General features: G+C 45.9%; 1 long non-coding RNA gene across 1 annotated transcript; it reads right to left on the bottom strand.

Moving 5' to 3' along the window:
• Positions 1-564: 564 nt before the first annotated feature.
• Positions 565-8659, bottom strand: LOC131918302 (uncharacterized). Its single transcript, XR_009380939.1, has 3 exons — positions 8308-8659; positions 973-1093; positions 565-867 (listed from the first exon to the last, which is right to left on the bottom strand). It is a non-coding gene; the product is annotated as an uncharacterized LOC131918302 (long non-coding RNA).
• Between the last annotated feature and the right edge of the window lie 750 nt (positions 8660-9409).

Here is a 9409-nt window from a genome sequence, read left to right as displayed (position 1 = left end):
ACAGTGTTGGTAACCAAGGAGAAAAACAAAACTGGGCACTCAGCCAGACTGGGCGGGGAGACATCCTGCCCAGTCATCACCTACCCACCCATCTCCTGATTCCCTCTCAGGATATAAGTGACCCCCGCGGGAGGCTCCAGCTTTATTCTTTCCCTCCTGCTTCTGCTGGTGACAGTTCCCAGGCAGGTGAGTTCTGGGAAGGGACCTCAGGCCCTGGGAGGACCCGGAGATATCGGAGATCTGTGCCAGGCAGTTTATAGTTTACTACCGGAGTTGGATAGAAAAGAACCATCAAGTTCTGCAAAGAATCGGACTGAGCCTCAGGGAACCTGGAGAGACCTCCCCACCCCTGAAGAGTTCTAGGAAAAGATGGTGCTAGAGACAGAGATGGCAGGCGATGCTTGAACTCACAGCCCAAGTATCTGAAGCAATCTGCAGTCAACCTCAAGAATTACTTAAGTGCTCTCTCTCTCTCTCTTCTCTCTGCTCTCTCTCTTCTCTCTGCTCTCTCCTCTCTCTCTGTTCTCCTCTCTCTGCTCTCTCCTCTCTCTCCTCTCTCCTCTCTCTCCTCTCTCTCCTCTCTCTGCTCTCTCCTCTCTTCTTTCTCCTCCCTCTCCCTGTCCTTCTCTCCTCTCTCTCCCCTCTCCTCTCTCTCTCTCTCTCTCTCTCTCTCTCTCTCTCTCTCTCTCTCTCTCTCTCTCTCCAGTTCAAGTCATGGCTGCTGCCAGCCAGGAATGGAATAAGGATTCATGATCCAAATTGCAGTTATCAAGTTCATTTCTCATTATGTTCTGGCTTTGATTCTGCTCCTCGTGGTTCTGAAGGGTTGTCAATGCACACCTCCTCCCTCAGGTGAGTTCCTGGGATCTGCCGGGGGGGGGGGGGGGGGGTGAAGTGTAGACTTAGAGCCACAGTGACTAGGAGAGCCAGTCTTCCTTGTAGAACTGGTCCTGGCCCTCTTCAGCTACCCACCACTTCTGTAGGCTCCTTCTGGGTCTCCAGGCTTGTTCTTGACCTCACCCCACACCGTTCCAGGACTTGTAGAGGAACCGAAGACTAATGGAAATTAGTTGCTGCAGAGTAGGAGGCAGGGCTAGAAGAAATGAACAATCAAGATGGCGGATAGAAATCACTGACCAGTGCCATGACAGGATGTGATGGGCAATGGGTGTGATCCCTCTAGGAAGTCAGCAGACAGTCTCCTGTACCCAGGCTTTGTGCACTCTGCAAACTACCTTTCTCGTCCTGCTGTGGGATGTCCTGTATGCTGTGAATATATGTTGCTGTGATTGGTTGATAAATAAAATGTTGATTGACCAGTGGCCAGGCAGGAAGGATAGTGTAGGCAGAACAAGGAGAGAGGAGAATGCTGGGTGGGAGAAGGCTGAGGAGAGAGACTCTGCCAGCTGCCACGAGGAGAAGCATGATGTAAGATACCGATAAGCCACGAGCCACGTGGCAACTTATAGACTAATAGAAATGGGTTAATTTAAGATATAAGAACAGTTAGCAAGTAGCCTGCCACGGCCTTACAAGTAATGTAAGTCTCTGTGTGTTTACTTGGTTGGGTCTGAGTGGCTACAGACTGGCAGGTGAGAGAAATTTGTTCTGATTGTGGGCCAGGCAGGACCAGGAAAACTCTAGAAATCACTGAAGAGTGCCGTGACTGGATGTGATGGGCAATAGGCGTGATCCCTCTAGGAAGTCAGCAGACAGACTCCTGTACCCAGGTTTTATGCACTCTGCAAACTATCTTTCTCATCCCCTCCAAGTTCAGCTGCCAGGTCAAGATGCCACCTGGCCCGACTGATCAGGATTGCTATGTGCTGACTCTGAGGAAATATTTTCCTTTTTGTGGTTATTCCCCTGCAGGCTTTACAGCAGGCAGGGAAAAGATGATCCACGAAGACAAGAATGAAACTCAGCTCAGCCCAATTTTATTTTAACTGGCACTGGAGCAGGACTTCTAGAGTCTGACCCAGATCATTCTACTTTAGCCATATTTAAGCACAGACTCAATTTGGAAAAAAGTATGCAGATAACAATTAATTCAGCCCCAAAGTGCACAACAATTTAAGATATGTTTACATTGAGATTCCTTACAAAGTCTATCTGGATTCTTTCACAAGAATGGATACTGTTGACTCAGAGATAGTGCCCAAGATGTAGGGTCTAGGGAGTTTGACTGAGGTGACCATACCACCTGTGGGTGTTAGGATTATCCTGGCCCTAAGGTAGCATAGAAGTCACTTAGGCTGCTGTAAAGCACAGGTGACATCACTCATAGAGTGGGTTTATGGTGTAAAGGTGATGCTCAAGACTTAGGGGGAAAGGTCTTGGATTAGTAATAGCATTAATTCTGGGAGATAAGGCAGAGCCTGTCTCAACAGACAGCAAGGGATCACCAGGTCATAAAAATGACATCATTCCTAGTTCCAGGAAGAGCAGCTGTGCACCTCATTCCTTTGCAGAGGTGAACTGTGTATTAAACTTTCCATGCTTCTCCAGTGCTTATCTGTGTACACAAGGTTCTTTGTTCTCTACACCGATTGTCCTCAATGGTGCTGCTCTCTTATTAACCACAGATGATTCTCAGCCCTAGCCAGATCAGGCAACAGCAATTCTTAGCCCAAATAGCACATGAATAGCCCCATCACAATTCTTCATAAAGCCCTGGCTCCCCCATGAAACCTCTGGAATTGGCCTTGCACTATCCATGTTAATGTCAGAATTCTTCTTTTCCAAGGACCCACAAGAATGGTCCATTAAACTCTGAGAGAGTGTTCAGTAGTGTTTCCAGTCAAAAAATTCAAAAGACTCCCCGCAGTTCATCCCTAAATCACCACAGTCAGGTTATCACAGAAGTAGCCCCACTTCTCTGAGACCAGTTTCTGCCTGATTTCATTTCTCTTGCTATGACAAAAACACCATGACCAAAGCAACTTGGAGGAATTAAAAAAACATATATATATATATATATATATATATATATATATATATATATATATTTCCAGGTTATACTCCATTATTGAAGAAAGTAAGTAGGAACTGAAATCATCACATTTATAATCAAGATCAGAGAAAGAGAAATGTACCCACATTACTTTGTTGCTTGTTCAGGTCAGTTGCTCCCGTCTCACATAGTTCAGCATTCCCTACCTGGAAATGATGCTGCCTAGGGACTGAGCTGGGTATTCTAACATCAGTTAGCTTAAGATAACCCTGGGTTCTGGGTCACAGGGCCTTATAGACAGGTCCAGCCATGTTCTGTAGATGTGTTTTTCTGTCGTACCTGCCAGAGTCACAAATAACTAAACTGAGATTTCTTAGTAATAAGTATTGAATCCCTGGTTTTTGGGTATCTTCTGGGGATGCAATAAGCCAATCAAGCTGAATTAATAAGGTCAGGTTTAATAAACAGCAAAGCAACTTCTGGAAAGGCAAGAGGGAGTGCACAGGGCAGATTGGAGCCCCAGTTATTGGGTATGTTCCACCAATGTCATAAGCCAATCTAGCCAAATAAGTCCAGGCTTAATAAACAGAGGGAAGCAACTCCTGGATGACTCTTGGGAAGGCAGGGAGAGCCAGGGCAGGTCTGGTGACCAGGTCTTCAATATCCTGTTGGCGTGGTCTTGAGAAGTCCCAGTGGAGGGGCTGACCCTTGGTATTCTGAGGGTGGGGTCTGGAGAGGGCAGCTCCAGGGGAAATTCCCAACACTTATTACTATGAAAGCTTGGCTGATAGCTTAGGCTTGTTTCTAACTAGCTCTTTTAACTTAAATTAACCCATTTCTATTAATTTACCTTCTGCCTCATGCCTATATACCTTTACTCTGTACTGCCCATGCTGCTTCCTCTGAGTTCTGATGTCTCCTGGAGACCCTGCCTTTCTTCTTCCCTGAGTCCTCTGTGTCTAGCTGCCCCACTATACCTCCTGCCTAGCTAATGGATGTCTAACTTTTTATTAAACCAATAAGAAGGTGCCTTGGTAAAGACACATCTTCACAATGTACAAAAAGATTATTCCATAACAATGCTCTTTGTGGATGTATTATCTTTGGCTGTTTTTAAGCTACAAAGGCAGAGTTGAGCAAGTGTGACTGAGACTGACCTGCAAAGACTTTGGTATTGACCAGATAGCTGTATTAGTTACTTTTCTGTTGCTCTGATAAAACACCACAACCAAAGGTAACATACAGAAGGAAGGGTTTTGAAGAAGCTTATACTTTCAGAGGGACAAGAGTCTATCACCTCACAGCAGAGAGGCATGGCAATGGGCATGCATGGTGGCTAGAACAGCAAGCTGAGAACTCATATATTTTTAGTGTGGTTTGGTTTGATTTGGTTAGGTTTGGCTTTTTGAGAGAAAGACTCACTTTATGGTTCCAACTGTCCTAGAACTCACTATGTAGAACAGGTTGGCCTCAAAACTCATAAGATCAATCTGGCCCTGCCTGTTAAGTGGTGGGATGAGAGGCATTTGACACCATGCCCAGCTAAGAGCCCACATCTTAAACCTCAAGCAAAGTCCAGAGATGAAGAAATGGGAATGGGTTTTAAAGCCACACCTCCAGTGACATTCTTCCTTCAGCCAGGCCATACCTCCTAAACCTATCCAAACAGCTGCCACCAACTGGGGACCCAGTGTTCAGATATCCTACTCTATAGAGGACAGGCTCATTCAAATCACCACATTAGACATTCACAGGAGCATCTTGGGGTTCATTCCTGAGTGACAGGTCAGTAATGAAGTGATACAAAAGAATGATTATACTTGACACAGGACTGAATGGTCACTCTTGTTGGGACCTAATCTGTCCTCCTAGGAATTAAATCTGGGTCTGTCTTTAAAGTGTAGTTGAAGTTTTTCTCATGTGTTCTGCCTGGTCCGCAGCTGCTCAGACCCAAGTAAACACACAGAGGCTTATATTAATTAAAACTGCTTGGCCATTAACTCAGACTTACACTGACTAGGTCTTACACTTAAACTCAGCCCATTTCTCTTAATCTATATGTTGTCATGTGTTCCATGGCTTTACCTGTATGCCATTCCATCCTGTTCCCTGGATGGTGGGCTGGTGTCTTCTGACTCAGCCTTCCTTTTCCCAGAATTCTCCTTGTCTGCTTATTCCAACTATACTTCCTGCCTGGCTACTGGGTAATCAGCCTTTATTTATCAACCAATCAGAGCAACATATTCACAGCATACAGAACATCCCACAGCACTGAAGTGGTTTAGTTTTAATTGTTTTATTGATCTATGTTTTGACTGAATGTATGTATGTATGTACGTGCACCACATGTATGCCTGGTGCTCTCAGAGGTCAGAAGAGGACATTGAATCTCATGGAACTGGAGTTACAGGCAGTGATGAGCCACCATGTATAGCTGCTGAGAATCAAACCTGTATTCTCTGCAAGAGCAACATGTGTCCTTAACCACCACACCACCTCTCTAGCCCCAATGGTTCAGTTTAAACACTGGGCACAGGAGCCTGGGGTTTTCCTGGGACAGCAGCTCTCAGCTTCTTGATCATCTGTTCTGTCTTTAAATATTAAAGTCCAGCCACATCTGGGTTGGCTAATGATCTTTCAGTATTTAGGATTTTTGTGTTCTGTTAGCCATGACCCCCTTAAGCAGTTAGGCTTCCAGGTGGGTCCCCCTTCCTCATCAATGGACCACTGCCCTTGATGTTACTGCCTCCTGACCACTCCACCTGATGGGATTTTCTGTACCATGCAGCCGGGATTCCAAGTTAGAAATTCAGATTCCTAACACCACTCCAGCCTTGAACCATCATCATTCCTGAGCTTCCAGCATTGCTGGTGCTCTTCTCCCTGGTCATGCTCACTGTGCTTCTCAATAGGGGTGCTCCAGCATCCCACAGAGCAGGATGGTCTCTGCTCACTCTCCCTGGAATGATTGCTGATACATCCACTCTGGCACATGCACTTCTCTGAGATTTTTTTTATCACCACTCTTCTACTACCAGATTTAACAAGTCTAGATTTTCTTTGTCCTGTAGTGTGGACTATCCTCTGACCAGTTCTATGAAGCCATCCCTGGAGCACTGCCATATGTCCAGGGATCTGGCATGTGTTGTTCTAGAGTTATTCTTTTACTATGATAAAACACTATTGAGAGCAATGTAAGGGAGAAACTGATTTATTTGACTTCTATTTCTAAGCTTGTCTGTCACTGAGGGAAGTCAGGGCAAGACTCAGAAGCAGGCTGACTAGCTGTTCCACACAGCATTATCTATGACCAAGGAACTTATTCACAGCCATAGAGGAATAGCAGGAACAAGGGAGGACGCTCTTTGCTGTCTGGATCACTAGCTCCTGCATAGCTAGATTTCTTATCCAACCAGAGACCATCTGCCCAGGGAATGGTAATGCCCACAGTGGCTGCGCATTCCTACATCATCGACAGTCAAAACAGTCCTTCAATAGACACTTCCTTCATAGGTGACTCTAGGCTGTTATCAAACTAACAGTTAAAGCTAATCAGCAAAGATGTCCAAGTCTATGATCTGAGAGTACGGATCAGGAAAAACTGTCTCCATGAAACTTCTGTTCCATCCTCACCCTGTTCCACTCTGTCCACCAGCCTCTCACACCATCCTGTTTCCACACAGTCCACATGGGCAGCTTCTAGAGATTCTCTAGAACAAACAGATCTGGAAAAGACATCCTGAACTTTTCTTGCCATAACTGACAGTACCTACCCCTAGCAAAAGCATGAGATAACAGATAAGAGAATTTTCCTGATGGAGAGCAGGAATTGGCCAAACCCAGATCTACATCTTCAAACAAGATAGAATGGCTATGCTTTACTTAGCACAGTGGAAGCTCACTTTGGGATTTGATTTTTTTAACTTATTTTTCTCTTTAAAAAAAGTTACTCTTGCCGGGCAGTGGTGGCGCACGCCTTTAATCCCAGCACTCAGGAGGCAGAGGCAGGCGGATCTCTGAGTTCCAGGCCAGCCTGGTCTCCAAAGTGAGTTCCAGGAAAGGCGCAAAGCTACACAGAGAAACACTGTCTCAAAAAACCAAAAAAAAAAAAAAAAAAAGGTACTCTTGCAGAGGACTTTCTTGTTCCAGAGGCAGAGACTGTGTCTGAGGCCCTGCTCCACATCCTAACCTCACTGCATGTTTCCTTCACAGACGCTGCTTCTCTTAGCTACAGCTTCACTGTTGGCAACTCAGGGTCTGGAGCATGGTGGCACGAAGTCGAAGGCAAACTGAATAGAAGGGATTCTGATTTATTTATTGTGGCACTACCCACAAGTGCCATGCCATTGGTCTTCTGGGAAACAGACTGAGTGCCACAAAGATGTGGCAACCACAGGTTTGACATTCTGAAAGATGGAGTTGACCTGTTGAAAGCAGAAATGGTTGACATAAAGTTAGAGACTAATACAATGAGAGGTAAAGTTTCAAATGGCCCCCTAGTGCTGGGGATGTAGTTCAGTGGTAGAGTGCTTGCCTAGCATATACGAGGCCCTGGGTTCAATCCCCATTGCTACAAATTAAATAAAGAACATAGCAGATGGAAAGAATAGGATTTGTGACAGGTTAGGGACATTCATTGTTTTCATGGAGGAGAAAATAAATCACTGGTAGTCCTACCAAAGAGGGCCAGCAGCAAGGAGGGCAGAGCAAGTCAGAGGATGGGAAGGGAGGTGGGTAGGCAGACAGGATTCATCAAGGCCAGAGGCTGATCTCTTTCCAATGGGCACAGAGCCCCTCACTCTGCAGGTCATGATGCATTGTGGGTATGAAGTAAATGGAGATTTCCATGTATCCTGGGACTTTAGCCTCAATGGAAAAAAAATATTGCATTTTGACTCAAGCACTGGAAAGTTGGCTGAAGTTGATTCTGAATCCAGCAAGATGAAAAGTATGTTGGAGAAAGACAAGGAAGTAACTGACTTCTTATACAGGACCTCACGGGGGGACTGCAGGTCCTGGCTTCAGCAGTTCAAGTCACACTGGGAAGAAAAGCTGGAGCCTACAGGTAACTGGGAAGAAGGGCAGGAAGCTCTCTGCAGATGAGGGTGTGTGTGTGTGTGTGTGTGTGTGTGTGTGTGTGTGTGTGTGTGTGTGTGTAATAATGTAATCACCATGAGTTCTGGGGATGATGGCCATTTTTTCCGTTAATCATTTCATTTCTCACCCTCTCCTATCTCCTTAATTGTGTTTACATTGTTCTCTCACTGTAGTTCTCACAGGCTGTCACAGTCTGAGCAAACTTCTATTTCTTGGCCTTTTCCTCATTCTAGACTCTCTGCTGCTTTTCATCTCACCTGAAATTTCTTCTTCCCTGCCACCATCCTTACAGGTCAGCTCCTCTCCTGTCAGCAGGAAAGACGTGGCCCCATCATTACCCTGTTTCCCCTACCATAGCTGGAGGAATCTTTTGAGGACAGGAGACATAACCTCTCTCCCTTCCTACTCAGGACCCACCCAAACAGTTGTTGCCTAGCAACAAGGGAAAGGGGTGGAACTCTGTGTTGCTGAATCACCTGAGCACCCAGAAGCTAAGGTGAGATTTCCCCAGATTTAAGGTCTGGTCAAAGACTCAACTTGTGTTTCCACTTCAGCCTCGCCAATTGCTGCTCCAGATGTGAACAAGCCTCCATCCTTGGCAAGCAAGTCCAACATCTCTGTCCTGCTGATGATCCTCACCTGCTCCCTCCTGTTACTTTTATAATATTTGTGAAGACAGGTACTGAGGGCAGTACTGGAAGTGGTGTAAGGGACAGATGGTTGAGAAGTGAGGAAGCAAGAGTGAATTGCTAGAGTCATGCTCTTGTCCCTCACTGCAGCATTATGTTGAGAAAGGAGGCAGGAGATCTGGAGTTCATGTCACCTACTAGCAATAGATTCTGCATGCTCAACCTTGACAGGACAGGAATCATGTCACAGACCAGTGGGAAATGAGGAGGGAACACAGCAGGATCCTAATCAGGAGGGTCCCGTGATGCATTGTGGAGACAGCAGGACCACAAAAGAATAACATGGTAGTTCCACTCAATGCATAGAGGGAAGAAGATTCCATCCCATAGACAAAGAAAAAGAAGATATAAATAAAGAGACAGCCCAGTGGCAAGATGACATGCTACTCATCCACCAGACCTGGGTTCCATTCCCAGCACCCACATGGTAGCTCACAACCATATAGCTCCAGGTCCAGGGAATCCAGCCTCTTCTTCTTCACAGACACCAGGCATTCCCACAGTGCACTTACAGACATGCAGGCTCACACTCATACACATAAAATAGAAATGAATCAAGCAGCAGCTGCATCTCCTCCAGAACCCCTGGAGCAGTCCACACTGGAGGCAGGTGGGACTGAGCTGCTGCTGGAGTCTACTGCTGCCATCTGGGGTGCCCAGATGGACAAGG

This window comes from Peromyscus eremicus, chromosome 8b (genome assembly GCF_949786415.1).
Source record: "Peromyscus eremicus chromosome 8b, PerEre_H2_v1, whole genome shotgun sequence".
Classification (NCBI taxonomy): Eukaryota; Metazoa; Chordata; class Mammalia; order Rodentia; family Cricetidae; genus Peromyscus; species Peromyscus eremicus.
The sequence above is the reverse complement of the archived record's forward strand: the minus strand, read 5'-3'. Positions and strand labels throughout refer to the sequence as shown.